The sequence below is a fragment of the Numida meleagris genome, chromosome 7 (assembly GCF_002078875.1).
Source record: "Numida meleagris isolate 19003 breed g44 Domestic line chromosome 7, NumMel1.0, whole genome shotgun sequence".
Taxonomy (NCBI): domain Eukaryota; kingdom Metazoa; phylum Chordata; class Aves; order Galliformes; family Numididae; genus Numida; species Numida meleagris.
Window position 1 is genome coordinate 10,847,744 of NC_034415.1, and position 17,101 is coordinate 10,864,844.

Sequence of the window (17,101 nt, forward strand, 5' to 3'; positions counted from 1 at the left end):
ATGTCTGCTCTGAAATCTCTTCATTGCTCCCAAGTAGTCTTTTTCATCTGTATATCCAAGTTTCTCACTATTCAGACAGACATTCCTATTGCTTTCACCTTCTTTCTCTGTTTATCCATGAAGGAGTGTTTGTGTTGATTTCTCCTTGATCATGCAAGTAGGTGTTATGATTTATGCTTTGTTTTCTCAAATAACCTCCTACATCAGGCTCATTCTTCTTCCACACACAATCTCCAGTGCAGTTACATATTTTTTTCACAGGCATCAGATTAAGTACCATTCATGTTGTCATTTCTCTGACCCCAGAAGAGAGGCAGGCTGGCTGCAACTGAGCAGTACCTACAATGGACAAATCTGCCAGCCACAACCTGGATGTAAAAAAAAGTGATTGAGTAGCCATGGAATGAAAGAAGGAGTTCAGTCTTCAAAGCTCTTCAATCCTTGTCCTTTTTACTGAACTTTTGGTAATAGAAATACTTGTCCCTCTGAAATAGAACAAATGTCACATTTCTAGCTGGCCAGCACAAATTATATGTCTTTTTTGCCCATGCTAACCCTAAGCCCATCCTTCAAACCAATGTTAGTATTAGACATTACACTTTCAATTACTTAGTCGTATACCACAGATTTTTGCACAAAGAAAAGAAACACTTGGCACCTACTACTGAAACAAAACAGAGTAAATAGAAGGACCGACACACTGTGCACTTCACAATATGATCTACTATTTCCCAAATACAAGGAAAGTATTTACATTACAGATTCATTATACATGGAGTGAAAATATTCTGAAAGCTTTGTCACTGGGTATATATCTTAAGCTAATTGTTAACACTAAATGCTAGAATATAAATTCTCAACTTCTTAATCCAGTTATAATTCAGCATGTTTTTCTTTTAAACATCTTTTTGAATTGATTTTGCTTTGCTTCACTGTTCTTAACCAATCACTAGAGGAAGTTCACAGGATAGGTATTTACCATGATTTTCCAGTAAAAATGTGCCTCTCTTAAACCATGCAGTCCTAACAGTCATGAGGCCTCCTAGCCCTGTATCATAAGAGAAAAATATTGTACCTATAAACTCACAAGATTATGAGTGTTTAAATTTACGAAGATGCAAAGCTAATCATATGCTGTCTTAATTCAAATACCCCATATGGCTTGCCTTAAAAAGGATTAGCTCTGCCATAGGTCAGTGCAGTGCAGGAGGGGAGCAAATGTTGAGATTTTATTTCCCTGCTTTTTTTCTTCAGATAAAACCACATGTCCATTCTTTTTTATAAAGCAGAGAAGCCTAAGCTTGCTCTGAGTCTTCCATATACGGAGGCCGTTTTGTAAAATAACCTTGTCAAAACCTACTACATTCAAAGTATGAAAAGAAAGGTTGTAGTAATAAGGCAGAAAATTTATTTTAGTAGAAAGATCCAGCAGGTTTATATTACTTCATCAGTACAAGGTAGCTTCTGCTCAACTAAAACGTGGGCTACTTCTTCTGTATCCCAAGCTGTGCTCGCAATTTTTGTTTGTCCTCAAATCTGGCCCTTTGGCCTATCACAGTTCCCTTTTTTCAACACAGAATGATACTAATGATCTTGGAGGTCTTTTCCAAACTTGGTGATTCTATGACTTTATATGACTTAATAGATACATACCTTTGTTTAAGCATAAGTGCTGAATTGTATGTAGCAGGTAACAGATTGCTTGCTTCAGAATTCTGTAAGTTCCCCATCACTCAGTTATCTTTTCATCACGGCCATTAAAAAAAAAAAGATACATATTTCAAAATAGGTCATTTAAAAGAAAACAAAGACCTTTCTGCAAGAACTTTTTACAGAAACTATGCCCCAATATAGAATCAGAATCCTAAAGTAACTGTATTTCATTGGGCTCAGTGGAACTTTATATACTTGTGTTTTTTGTGATGGCCAGCAATCAGAAAATATTTCTGCATATTCAATAATGCCTCATCAATCATTCTCATCAATAAATTTTTCAGTTAATGCTTACAAGTTTGGTATACTCATGAAATCTCTCGGTTTCACAAATGTAGCATCATGAATAACTGTCATCACCCAAGAGGGATGTAAAGCTTACCATCTTGAATAAACCTTATCTCACACCAGGGATTTATTGGTTTTAAGTCTCTCTAGTTAATTACCATTGCCCTGCAGATTCACAAGCTATCCAATATTTCCTGGAGAGACATGCAGGCTAACTTCTTTCATACAAGCGCATCCAGAAAACAACACTTGCTCGGTACAGATGATGCTTCCTACTGATTTTGTTAACAGCTACAATTTCTCACATCTTGAACTACAGACTTTAAAATATTTGCAACTTGTTTTTATCTTCCCTTTTTTCTCCTTCTCCCATGGTGTCATATGAGATCTGACTGTTTACCACTAACTGTCTGAAATGTTCTGAATATAATTTGGAACCAGATTGTTTTCATGTGAAATTATTTTAATGGATTTTAGATAAAAAGTTCTGATTCCACCTATTAAATATATTTTATGTTGGTTTTACCTTTCAAGCTGCCTCAATGTATGAAATCTCCTAAAAATTTACCATGTACGTACTATGAAGTGGTACCTAATTTAGTTTATGCTATGAAATTCCAATCCAATTCCCATAGAAATAAATAAAAAACACTGTGTTGACTTAATGGAAATTGGATTTGACCCTAAAAGGGTAGAGCCCTGCTACACTATGTGGTATTTCTCTTGATGATTTAAGTAAGAATGAAAATTCAGGAATCTCTTGTTAGAGAGCAGGAGAGAGATAAAGACATAATACCAGTGAAGTCAGCAGAGATAAATTGATATAAATTATTTCAAATGAATTGTTCAATTCTAACAAATGAAGCAAAGCCACAGTAGCTGTTACAGCCCCAGGTAAAAATCAGGACACAAAATAAAAATGATTTGCATGATAGAGATTCTACTACATTTATATTCAGCTCGTATTTTCATCTTTTTCATTTCATGCTTGCATTTATGATCTCATCTAGATTTCCTGCCCTTGTTTTCTTAGCAGTTGTAAACCTACTACGCTCTTTGCTTTAGGACTTTCTGTGCCGTTATGGATTCTGCTTGGAGAGTATATGTTTAAATCCCTACAGAATACTGGCCCAGCTTTACAAGCTGGCTTTTTGTGTAACTCATGTGCTATAGCTTTCACATTTGAACATTGTATTTCATGCAGGGATGAAGAATTCCTTGAAAAAAACCCTTTACCACTGCAGTAGAGGTCCAGATGTCCTCTTGTGCTCTGCATACAATGTGCTGAAGAAAAGAATCTTCCTAAAGGTTATGTTACTCTGCTCTTCTTTCCTTGGATCTTCCGGAAGGAAGAATACTGGCTGAAAAAAAAAAAAAAAAAGAACTATTCTGTGCGGTTAACACTGTGTGATTGAGTCATACTGAAGCTGTTACTACTCAGTGTGGAACATGGTGGCACTCGCTTATTTCCTCCTTATCTAAAACGCTCTACAGCATTACTCTCTAATAAGACAATTACTGTGTATCTAGAACCATCTTGTAACAGAGATGGTCCTTAAAATGTGAATAATCGTCATCAATGACAAAGCACAACCTGTTAAAGCTTCAAATACTTTTATACTTACATAAAATAAAGAAATGACTTATCTCAAATCTGGATTTTTGGAAAATCACTTCTAAAAAGAGAAGAATCTGACTAATAGCCACCATTAGAGAAAATTATATTGCTTAGGCTAGAATCAGAGTATAGGCTTTTTTTAGCAACCAAATTTGATCTGTTTCTGCAAGTGAAGTAGTGTATTAGCTGCTAGGCCCAACCCCTCTTCTGTGTGACAGTTCCCTTAATTGCAAAGTGAAAAAAAAATCACATGTTCATTGTAACACTGAGGTTGTTCATTAAAAAGAGTATACATTAAGCATGGAGTGCAAATAATTGTTACTGAAAAAAGGAGAATGCTCTTAGTAAAGACAATGAATAAGGAAGGATAGCTGAGATGCATTTGATTAGTAGACTATGAATCACAAATTAACCCAGGTAATGTTAAGATTCTCAGTATTAAGTAACCTTAATTAGATTCTACTTCTCTAATACAAACATATATGCTTACTGTAGCTATCCAGTATGTTGAAAAATAAATTATGCTTGTATTTATATACTTCTTAGTACCAGCAGTCAGTTTTAAAAAGCATAATAAAGTAATAATATTTTGTATTTAGGGTCTGTTTTACAGCCCTTGCAGTCAAATGCAGTCTCCCATTGAATCCCCAGTACTAAACTGAACCTTATTGATTTGAAATGTTTCATACTGCATAGTATAATTGCTCTCATATCTGTCTGCCATCCACTGAAACACTGTATTTACCACTTTTCTGTAGGTGAGAAACTGAGTACCAAAATTATGACTCAAGCTGAGTACCGGGTTTTGCAGCTCTGTATTGCAAGGGGGTTTTGGAGAGCAGCTGTGACCAGGAAAGATTTGGTGCTTCTTGATCCCCAGCAGCTCAAACTCAGCAAAACTTGAGGCAAAGCCAGACTGCTCTCAGTTCTTCCGCTTGCACGCGGCCGGTTATGAATCAATGGCTGTGAATGTTGTGTGCAGTGGAGCCATGGACCCCGCTGGTTCTTCCCAGATTTGCTGTGCCCTTTCCCCTTTCAAGAGATGAAGCGCAGCCAGCCTGATGCTGTTCAGTTGCAAGCATTTGCCATTTCTCTTTAGCAATCGCACACTGCCAGCTAAGTGAAAACCCATATCCCAAATGAAATGTTATAGTACAAAGAGGCACAAGGTAAGAGCTGACATGAAACATTTGAAACCATATTCTCCTATTCATGAATTCAGCCCTTTTCATATATCTCTCTCAATGAAAATGATGAAGGGAAATAGATAGAAACTGTTTATAAAACTTGTAGTGTGTATTGTTACTGTGAAATAAGAGCAAGCCCTAAAAAATGTAAAATTATCTTAAGTATGAAAGAGGTGGTTGAAGCCCACAGTAATGGGTAAATACTGGAATGAAGCAAACAAGTGAATAATGCCTTTTCACAAAACGCTGCTAAAAAACTGCTTTTTTCCAGTTCCAATTTTAATACCTTGTTGTATGTCAAATACTGTGGCCACACTAAAATATATATTTCAAATGTTATAGAAATAAGTCTTGCTACCTTGAGGAAAGATTTTAATGTCAAATGCAATGAAGTCATCAGCAAGACAACAACTTATCTTCTGTTATGGACACTGCAAAGACACAGGAAAACATATGTACAGAGGTAAACAGCATTGGAATAGAGGATTAGAGTACCACTGGAGGAATTTGCACATATTACAGATAAACAAATATCCGAGTTCCTTTCCACCTGTAGTTGTTTTTAGCTTACGTACTCTATGGTTCATGATTTAGATGTGATTGCTGCTGGTATGGGGAAAGGTATAGGGATGGACAGTGAAAAGGGAGAGGGCAAAACAGCAAGGAAGGTGACCCTCCTACTCCTGCCTCCAACTCAACTCTCCTGCCTTCTGCTAGAGAAGCATAGCCTGGCAGCTGTATATGGGCAGAGCAGCTCTCCTGAGATTAAATCTTCCCATTTTCTGTTTTCAGGTTTTAGTCTGCAGAGTGTGTATACCACATTCTCCAGCACAGCACTCAAAGCAGGGAGGGAATGTAAAATCCATAAATCCCTGGACAACTTTTCTAGATTTCGTGGTCCTGCAGCTCCTCACAGGGAGCAGAGGGCAGTGCTGAGCTCTGCTCACTGCTGATAGCAACAGGGCCAGAGGGAACGGCACGGGGCTGTTGGGGAGGGTCTGGTGGGGGTTAGGGAAAGGGTCTGCACCAGGGGGCAGTGGGCATGGAGCAGGATGCCCAGGGCAGCAGCTTGGGGAGCACTGGGACACACTCTCAGACATAGGGATTGGGTTTCAGAGGTTCCTATGTGGAGCCGGGAGTTGGACTCAGTGGTCCTTGTGGGTCCCTTCCAACTCATGCTATCCTATGACTCTACATAATTTTTATTATACAGTGCTCCATGTACAACAGAGTCATTGTATTGAAGCCCATCCACTGCTATGCACTCAGTTTTCATCGCTCATCATTTCATCACTCATCTCATCTGAGGTTTATTAACAAGAAGTACTTTTAATATTTATTCTATTCATGTATGTCCTATAACTAAAGCTAATTTTGTATTCAAAGGGAATCGCCATATTTATTCCTTCTTTTAAGGAACTTGTTTTTCAGCTGGAGACATGTTTCCTGTTTTGTAGCTTTAATATTTAAAACTAATATCATCTTATGTTAAGGAAGTTACCAAATGATTTAAACAGGGATCCAGCTTAACTGGTCAGGTTACTTTATCTCCCTCCAAGATGCCTGTTTCATAGAATCACAGACTCATAGAATGGCTTGGGTTGGAAGGGATCATCTAGTTCCAACTCCGCTGCTGCAGACAGGATTGCCAACCACTAAATCAGGCACCAGATCAGGCTGCCCAGGGCCCCATCCAATGTGGCACTGAACACCTCCAGAAAGGGGGCATCCACATCCTCTCTGGGCAGCCTGTGCCAGTGCCTCACCACCCTCTCAGTGAAAAATTTCCCGTTACATCTAATCTAAATCTCCCCTCTTTTTGTTTAAAACCATTCCCCCTTGTCCTACCACTATCTACCCATGTAAACAGTTGATTTTTCTCCTATTTATAAGCTCCCTTCAATTATTGGAAAGCCACAATGAGGTCTCCCTGCAGCCTTCTCTTCTTCAGGCTGAAAAAATCTGAGCTCCCTCAGCCTTTCATCATTGCAGACGTGCTCCAGCCCTCTGCACATCTTCATGGCCCTCCTCTGGACCTGCAGCAACAACTCCACATCCTTCTTGTGCTGGGGGCCCCAGGCCTGGACACAGTAGAGGGGCCTGATCGTGGCAGAGTAGAGAGGGACAATCCCCTCCCTCTCCCTGCTGGCCACCCCTCTTTTGATGCATCCCAGGATACCATTGGCCTTCCGGGCTTCAAGAGCACAGTGCTGGCTCATGTCCAGCTTTTCATCTACCAGGACCCCAAGTCCTTTTCTGCAGGGCTGCTTATGAGATGAGATTGCTGACACCTGCCTCCCTCATGCCAGGATAGTATAAAGTATATTAGCTCTTTGTAACATTTGTTCAGTAATGGAAGTGAGCGAGATTTTGCTCCTTATTGTACACTGCTCTCGTGGACCATTGACCAGTGTAAGTCTCATGTTTTGCATTCTGAAGCTGGGGTTGTTGGGCTCTAGCAACCGACTAATTCACTCAGACCCTAAGGTGATATAAGTAGCATGTAGATGAGCACTTGAACATGAAAGCCTCTTTTGTAGAAGGAAAACTCATACCAGATTAAGTAGCTCCCATGAATTTTAGCTTTTAAACTGAATAGCATATAACACATACGAGGCAGACCAGCTCTCTCCTGAGTTTTGCTGTTTGGGTAACATTTCTCACCGTCACAACTCTGAATGTGAAAGTCCTGCTAGTGTGACGTTTTTATGGCTTTAGAGATTTTTTCATTATCATTCATTCCCAGGAAGTATTCACTTTTAAGTGAAGGAGGTGTGTTTGTTTATTCTCAGATTGTTTTTGACTCATGGTCCTTTCCCAGTTTTTTATATCTGAGTTACAATCCTGGTTTCACACTTAAGCAGGACAAGCTAATTTCTGAGACTTGATGCACACAGATTTCTTAATTGTTGAGAGTACAATAACACATGGGAAGGCTGACGGAGATTAAATTTTGTTATCTGACTGCAATTAACTCACATGGACTGGGGCTGTAAACTTTATTTCCCATCATATGACTTCTTTCTCTGTTCCTCGGTAGACAGCCTTGAAAGACACCAGTTGTAATCTACAAGCCCTATTAAATATTCAGAAATGTATTTTTGTAACGCTATAATGGTATTAAGTACACAGAATGCTTTCTTTAGACATGCCTGCACCTTACATGTTATTTCCTTGTTCAGAGCCTCCAAGGATTAGTGACAGTGTCAACATGAGTTTGTACAAAAGCAGCCTCCATGGCCACAATGTGACACTACTAAGGTTTGAAATTCTGCACTAACAGGTCTTAAACTTATGAATGTATCACTTTATTTTTAGTATAAGTTATAAAACATCATCATTAAGAATTTTCAAATGTTCTTGATTCCCTTCTTTTTTAAGGGAAAGTTGTCACCATGCTGCTGAAGATTCCTGACTCTTATCAAAATCTTCCCTACAAAAAATTCTGATTTTGTTTCCTTCCACTTGCCAGGCAGTTTTCCTGATTTCCTCTTTGCTGTAGCAGCAGGAGCCAAGTTGGTTGCCTTTGGTTTCTATGAACAAGACCATACAGACATAATCAGACAAATGACCCTGGAAGGGAATGGACAGAATCAGAGAACACCATGAAAATCTGTGCGTCCAGTCCCTCTGATCTCTGCTGTCACCCCTCTAACCACTGCAAGGCCAACTCTGCTGAGCTCCTGCTCTGAGAACTAAGGTGTCTTGCCATGCTGAGCCCATTGCTGGTAGGTTATCTGTGATCAAACCGCAAGATAAATCATCACTGGGGCATTTTTGAGGAATAAAATGATAGCTTTCTTGTATAGCAAAACAATCTGTTCCCTGCCAGTTGGACTTTCAAAGTAAAGCCACAGTTTTAGCATCTAGGCTTGGTATTCCTTAACAATAAATCCTTTATATCAGTTGTTTCAGAGCATTTGAAATGAAAAGCTTCAGGTGCTTTTGAAAATATCATCAGGCCTCTGTATTTTTCACATGCTAAGCAGCAGCCTTTTCTGCTGGAAGAGACACAGGGGTCATCTCTTCGACCCAGCATCTTTAGATGAGGGGATATAGAAAACAGTGGGGCTTTTCTGTCAGAATTTGGACAGAATTTATGTTTCTTTAGACAGGTATTGGGCCATGACTGTGTGCTGCAGTTAGAAAAACAGAGAGAGGAATAGAGAAACACACAGAGATCGGGTCACATAGATGTACTCTGCCTGGGAAGTGGAATGTGAGGTGGGAGCATTTGTACAGTGAAGCTTTTTGTCTTTGTTTTTGTTTTCCTGCAGACTTTCCACTTTACAAAACAGATAGAAAAGGACATAGAAACATGAGCAGTACATGTTCACAGGTGAGCAGATCCGAACTAGGGATTTTCTGCATCCATGGGATGACAGGCCAGGTGAGGAGGTGAATGAACATGGTGGAACAGCTGTCTGCGTAACGGGGAGTCAGCCTGTGCCAGACTGGGATGTGCAGGCATCACACTGAGAAAAGATGCTTGAGATCTGTTCCCTGCAGGCTCTCTATCCTGCTGTCTCCAGATCACAAACCAAGGGGCTCGGCCACTTTCCTGTAGCCAGTCATGATCAAAGACTCACATTACTTGTAAATCATATGAAATAACGTAGGTTAAGAAATTACCTGGTTACCTATCTTGCAGCTGTCTCCAGTTTGAGCTGAAAGATTTCTGTTTAAAAATGTGATGTCTAGGTGACAGCGGCATTTCTGGGGATACAAAGATCTTTGAAAATCTGACTGTTAGCAATTTGCCAGTGAGCACCTCGCTATCAGCAAGCAAACTCAACAGCACCAGCTCAGCAGTCTGGTGACAGTGGCTCTCTTTTTAAAACCTTAAGCATTAATGAAATTTCAGTGCATGAGTATGTCTGACTGACATGAATAAAAATAACTGTAAAGGCATCAGAAGCAATTTCACATCCACTCAATTCCGTATTAAGTTTTTTTGGGGAAAAAGAACAGATATTTGTAATTAATACATTAGGGAAAAGAAAAAAACATTTCAAATCTATTTTAGATTTTGGAGATAAAAGAAGTCCAAATTTGTTTATTTTTATCTCATCTGGATGTCTACTGTTATTTTCTATGGTGGCTGAAAACTTCTGGTGCATCATATGTCTTTCTTTTTTTTTTTTTTTTTGAAACCCCACCTCAAGAGTCACAAGCCCTATCCTGCCTTTTTCTTGATAGAAATTTTCACCATGAAAAAAAATAGAAGCAGGCTGAGTTAGCCTAAGGGATACCACTTTATTTAACTTGGCCTTTGCATAGGCCTGCATATTTGTTTATGATTTGCAGGGTTTCTGCTTTCATCCCGGCAGAAAATGGTTGCTAAGCAACAGCATTGCTTTTTGAAATGGAGACCCAGGGCCTGATCCTGCACCAACTCGAATGTGTAGTTATTCACAGCACTGTGCCAAGGAATGGGAAGAAGTCAGCTTATGCGTACCTCCCACCTACGCTCTAGGATATCTCTCAGTAAAACTCACATAGGTATGTGCATGTGAATGATGTACCCAGAGAGAGAAGACGAAATGCTGCTTGTCTTATATGTATTTCTGGGTGCATTGGAATAATTTGACTTAAAATCTAGTATCTGTCCTATTTAATAGAGTGCCTGCAACTGTGGTGGAATGAAGCAGATCCACTGATTTTTACCTTCAAACCATCCACCACGAAAGCCTTGCATTAGCTTTTTTGTTTGTTTGTTTGTTTTGCAAGCTCCTTGCCAGACTTCAAACGAAACTGAAAACCTTTGAAGCAAACTGGAAAGATTCACAATATATATGACAACTATCCAGCAGTATTTCAGCCATTCTTGCATTGTCATGTTGCTGCCATTTATTTTTACTAAAAGTTATATATTTGTTGAAGTTTATGCAAGTGTGCGAGATGCATGACTCTAATAGCAGCTGGGCATTTCACTCATTAATTCTTCACTGGATTTTTTACGTTTGATCTTGAACACGGCAGCCAGGAAGATTCATGTTGTGTTTTCAGCACATAAAACAGACCAAAAGCCTTAGAGAAGACGAGTGCAAATATATGGTCTAACTTTAGATGCGCAAGTCACGTGGCTTTAGCAAACACAGTCTAAGCTGCTGGAAAGCCACTGTTCCCATATAGTACTGACAACACAATGTGTTTTCAATCTTCAGGCTGCCTTGCATGCTTTACCTAATTCTCAGCAGTGCTATTGAGAAGTGAGTTGAGTATCCGAGTGTTTGTGTAGAACCTGGGAAACCTAAGGACCGCCATGACTTTTTGAAACGGTGTTGGATTCAGCAGAGGTGTAATAAATTCCTCTCTTTATGAGCCTTGTGGTAAATGAGCTAGTCTGCAACTAACTCACCTCTCAGATCTGGCACAGGCTGCCAGCTGACTTAGAGTGAACCACACAGTCTATCCATGTCTTGTTTTCTTTGCATCTGTAATGCACTGCTCTGGCTCAGCTTTGTGTCCCATAGGGGGAGAGTGTGCTAGCAAACTGGGCTGCACGCACATGCCAGAAAGCTCTGGATCAGTACCGGACTACCTGCATACACACATGCTTAGATAACTCTGGCTTCAGATCACTGTGCTCTCTCTTTCCTCCAGCAATGTCTGCATTTTTGTGGCAAATCATGCAGTCACCTGTATTAAATGACAGGAATCTGAACATTTTGAAGTGTAGACAGAGTGTCTGACAAGGAACAATGTTATTTTTTTTTGAACAAGCTTCGGCCTCGCTGTCTTTCCCTCCTACTTTTATAAAAACAAGAGACTACAGAGAACTGCAGCTCCTTTGCACAACTGGAAGATGGTTGAGCATCAAAGGCTAGGGACAGAGTTTTGTCAAAATGAGCCCCGTATGTGATACAGAAGAGGAATGGGATAGCATTACAGCAGAAGAGTGAAGTGAATTTGGAGGTACGTGCCAGTAGCAGTCAGCTACTGGCAAAAAAGCTGGAGGAAAACAAAACAGAGTTGAAAAGTGAACACTCTTATGTTGTTACGGTACTAGGGCCAGGTTGCCATACCTCTGTTTGAAATACTGTAGAAAGAGGACAAGGAAAACTGGGGTTAACCATCAGAGGTATTTTCCTTCATGCAGACATGATTATACAATATACTTCAATGAGCTTCCTTTGTATCCCTGTCCATTATTTTTCCAGTCAGGCCACTTTAATAGTTTTAATAGTTTTAATTCATTAACTATATATGAATACATTGCCACAAGAGTGGGACTGTAGCCTAATTTCTTCCCCCCCCCCCACCCCCGCTGCTGCTAACATTATTTTGCTTTTAGGTATTCCAGCAACAAACACTTTAACCGCTCTGATGCTAGCTTGGTCAGAGAAGGTCTTGACTGCCTGGTTATCCAAAACAACTTCAGCAGCCACTCAGTCGCTGTGTTTCATCATTGCTTAGAGACAACAATTTTAGTGCCTCCAGTCTGAATTTTACACGTAAGCAATCATATATACTTCTCCCATATTCTATAGCATTGAGTCAATGTCAGAGTTTAAAACAATTTCACAGCATAACCTTCTCATGAAATTTTAATGTTTTGGCCAAATCTTCTATTCTTGAGAGAACTTATTGCTGCCTCTCTTCATCACTGAAAATCAAAACTGATTTAAAGTATATTTTTAAAAAGCCAGTGGGAAGTTAAAAAGAGAAGTCATGCATATGACTCGTGGTCCTGGAAACAGCTGTTCTGCTTTTGGTGACAAAGGGCTGTTTTTATGCCTTACATAACTAGCAAAATCAATATGTAGAAAATGCACTGAGCCAGAAAGGAATTTGACCCAAAATTTTAAAAATAATATAAGCTTTCCATCTTACTTTCTGTCATTTCCAAGGAAAAGAAGAAGTGATGTGTTTGCAGCAGATTGGATCACTGGGGAACACCACAGATGAGCATGCATTCAGGGTATATCACTGCTACATTGTGAGTGTCTAAGAACATAAGGTGGTCAATAAAAAATGTCAAAACACCAAGTTGCACATAGTCTAAATGCAGGCATCTTCATAAGAGATAAAAAAGGGTTACATGGCAACAGCAGTCGATTGCATCTGTACAGCAGCTACCTTTCTCTGGACTTCAGCCTCCAGAGATCTCTGCATTGGAGTCTCAAAACCCCTCACTTCCACACCTCCAAAAGTATTGTGGGAACCAGTGCAGGAATGCTGGTGGACTCATTTAGGCAAAAGTTCTATGAGACACCAAAAATGAAAGAGTAGCTTTTCTTCAACATGTATTTCAAATGGTTACCTTTGTGCCTGATTACATTTTGTTGCCCAAAATCCCTAACAATTTTAATCTTTTTTTTTACTATGGTATTCTGTTCAGATGCTGTTGAGCACTGTGCTACTCGAAACTAAAGCAAATCCAAATACCTGAGGTGTATATTTAGCAATGCTAGACCTTCTTATATAGTGTGTATAAGGAACGCCCTCAGACCGGGTGTCTGCCTCTTACACTGTCAATAGGAAATGCAAATTCATCCATTAATTTGTCTAATCCCATTTTAGATTTGCAGATATCATTTACCTCCAGCACCTGTTGTGGATACAAATTTCAGATATTCAGTACACACTTTATAAAAAAGTACTTTCTTTAGTCAGAGTTTTAACTCTGCTTCTTACTAGTTTCAACACCTGGACCTTCCTATTGAAGGATTTAGTAAATAGCAGTTCTGCATTCATCCTCTGCCTTTATTATTTTGTACTTATTTTGCCATACTGTTAACAAAAGAAATACAACTAGCCACTTTATGCTGTAGCACTGCCTCTACCTTCTACTGGTCTTCTCAAATATCAAATGAGTGACACCTTAGGCTTCACTGCATGCTGTACAGCTGTCCTGACACCATATACCTTTGAGTATCAGCTGTAGTGATAAAAGTGCAAGATGTGCCACCCAGCTGTCCATTCCCTGCAAACTTAATCTCTAACAGAACTCAGTCCAAAAAAAAACAGAAAAAAAATCCCTACAAGTTGTACCTCAGCCTGTGTAATTTACTTGTCCTGTTTTACAGCATGTCCCAGCAAACAGTTGCCTTGGTACCACAGAGGGATCATAAATAATGGGGTTGCTCTTCCCAACCATTCGTTTCTTCATCTGGATTTGTAGAACTACAGCAACATTGGTAACACTTAATAAAGGAACATATGTCTATCATATTCCTGTTTTCTGTTAGAAGCAGGTCTAGATCTGCATAAATAATCTCTTTTCCTCATAATGAATTTAATCACAGAGGACAGTAGAATATGTTCAATTTGATCCTCTTTTAACCCTAATTTGCAGAACTTCATAACTCTGTGTCAAACAGATGTGCATCCTGACATGCTTGACCTATTTTATCTCTCAGAACTGTTTATTTGCTGCAGTTTTTGGATTTGCTCCTGGAGAATAAGAAGCCATTCCAAGTAATTCAGAGGCTGTGCTGTTGTAGATGATCTCCCCTGTTGTGCAGGAGAACCTGCAGCCCTGCACAGCATTATGAAACAGATCCCTTCTTGTGACAACTGATACTCTCATCATTTAACATTGTCCTGAACAGAAAAGAGTACAGCTGCAGCTTGTCTTTCTTCCTCTGTAGCTCATTTTCTGTATACCATCCATTTGAATCATACATCCACTCCCAAAATTATAATCCTGATAGTGAAGTACCTACCCAAAAACACATGGCAGTGCTGTGCCTAGCATCACAACATGTAGACACAAGTAGGGTGCAGTGGATCCTACAGTTCTGTTTCCTGTCCTCACCTTGTGCCTGCAAACTGCTGTCAGAGGCATAGTGGAGTTGCTGTAGTCCTTGAAATCTACAGTGCATCTGCTTCTCATGCAGGACTGCCAGTACCACAGCACTGAGAAGAGGCAGAAGGCTAAGAATTGCTCTGCAGAGCTGACTTTCTTCTGCCATACAAACTTCGGATACCTCTTCCATATCTACAAGGGATAGTTTTTTTGCTGCCTAATCTGTTCCTCTAGCTATGGCAGCAGCTGCATGCATAGCGTACAGGTGATCTGAGATAGGACAGCAAACATCTGCCAGTGGATTTGTGGAAGAATAACATCTCACTTCACCAACTGCTTCTCTGACCTAAATTCTGAGTAAGGAAGAGAGACAGCAGCAAGCTTGGGAGCAAGCATAGAGAGAGTTTAGAACTGAGAGGTAATGAAAGGTTTGGTAATAAATGAAAGGTTTTCAGGCAGCAAACCCACAGGAGTGCCTGGAAATGTGAAGAGAGAATGAATAGAATGACTCTGGATAAGAACGAGCTAAGCAAGTCCTAAGTCAAGGAGGAGTCAGGGCTGGTGAAATCAAATTCATTAAGAGAGTTAATTTTAGGATGAAGATGAACTGAGTCTGTAGGTTGAAAATGGTAAAGAGAAGTGATGTGTGGACTACATCTGAAAAAAGGAAAGACGTCGCAAAATGACAGATAGTTTCTCTTCCATTCCAGTTTGTCTGTTTGTCTGTTCTTTTTTAATTTGGAATTTGAGAAATCCTGGTAAGGTTCAGAGTGTTTCCTTTTTTTATTTCCTCCCTCAGACTTTTTGCTATGATGCTGCTGTTTCCCATTCTTTCCCCAAAAATACAGTTTCCCAGTCTCAACATTTCATTTTCAAAGTGGTGGCTAGGGAGTACAAAAAGATACCGTATCAGTACCTGCAGGTAGCCAGTTAATTTGTTCAGCAGCCTTCACTGATGAATTAAAAAAATCTCAAATTTTTAATTTTAGCCAAACTTGTTTCTGGATATTTCTTGCTCAACATCATGCTGAGATACTCATATCCTTAAGGCAGTACTCTTCTAAATAGTTACATAGAAGAGAAAAAGAAGCATATAGGCACGAGTTATTCCTATTATTCTTTGCATCACATCAGAACAATATTTGTATGTTGAAAGTTTTGATAGAGGAATTGGGTAATCTGAATTTAACTCATTATTTTGCTACATACCTCCTTTGTGACTTGAACCTATAGCTTAGCCTTTTTGAGCCTCAGTTGCTTAAACTATAAAACGAGTCTATAAATCCCTGTGTGCTGTCGTAAGACTACAGTCATTAATCTCGGCAATGGGATCAGAAACTACAGTGGGAAAAACTTAAAGAAAAGTAACTATACTAGAACTCCAAATAACGACAGGGCATAATCCTGACCAGCTCATAAAAACAGAATGACTGCAGAAAGGATCGAGCTTTCAGTTAAAGATTTTAAATGTTTCCTTCTATACATTGCAACTACAACTTTACAAATAGCTATGACGCTTCCCTTTTCCCATCCCATTTTCAAATCTCATGCTTGCTGTCATTTATAATGGAAAGGAAAAGACAAGACATCCCATAAAAGTGCCACAACAGTAAAGCCACTGGTGATTGTTCTCTATAATGAAGAGTCTGTAATTTATCACCTTGGTTTTTGCCAAGTGACATAAAAGCAGACAATGAACATCACTGAAGAACATTCAAAAAAACAGACCATAAATGAACAAGAGACAAAATAGAATAGATGAAGATAGATGATCAGTTAACTTCTTTGGAGAAAAGCAAGAAAACATTATCAGTTTCTCTTTGGAATTCAGGCCCCAGCTATACAAAATGAAAATGTTTCTGTGAACTGATATAAAATGAGCATCTGCCTTGTTTCCTCTAGTAACCAGAATTCACATAAGCTGATTACACACTATATTTTTTCATAGTATCACAGAATATCTGGAGTTGGAAGGGACCCACAGGGATCACTGAGTCCAACTCCTGGCTCCACACAGCACCACTCAACCCCAACCCCTATGTCTAAGAGCAGCTTCCAAACACTCCCTGAGCTCCAGCAGTGCGGGGCCGTGCCCACTGCCCTGGGGAGCCTGTATGTTATAAAAGGAGAGGATGTATCTTTTGTTTGGTCTGTGTACATTATCTGAAGACTGCTGATTGAAAAACACAAACAACTTTCTCTCTTTTTCCTAAACATATATCCTTCTAATATTATAAACTTGCAAGATTATGAAAAATGTATAACCATAAATGAGTCATATTTGCATAAATGCTGCAATTACTGGAGTAACGTAGTAAAAAACAACACATAGGACTGATCAGATGTACAAAGTCTATTATTTCACACAGTTACCCAAGAGGCCAGTTCTTATTCCCACAGAATTGAAAGGTAGACATGTTTTCAGCTATAGTAGAAGTAGGAACTTGATGTTGCCTGGTAGGGATGGCTGATGAACCAAAATATGAGCTTTGAGCCTACTAGTACAAATCAGTTTCTGAAAAAGGAAAAAAAGGTAAACAA

General features: G+C 39.4%; 2 long non-coding RNA genes across 5 annotated transcripts in view; both read right to left on the reverse strand.

Annotated features, from left to right (window-relative positions):
* Window positions 1-17,101, reverse strand: part of LOC110402217 — a 106,217-nt gene that overhangs the window by 84,523 nt on the left and 4,593 nt on the right. For all 4 annotated transcript variants that reach the window (XR_002440977.1, XR_002440976.1, XR_002440975.1 and 1 more), the window contains exons 4-5: window positions 3,238-3,362; window positions 1,654-1,741 (exon numbers count right to left, since the gene is read on the reverse strand). This is a non-coding gene — a long non-coding RNA (uncharacterized LOC110402217). The remainder of the gene's footprint in view (window positions 1-1,653; window positions 1,742-3,237; window positions 3,363-17,101) is intronic.
* Window positions 8,093-12,635, reverse strand: LOC110402218. Its single transcript, XR_002440978.1, has 2 exons — window positions 9,439-12,635; window positions 8,093-8,339 (listed from the first exon to the last, which is right to left on the reverse strand). It is a non-coding gene; the product is annotated as an uncharacterized LOC110402218 (long non-coding RNA).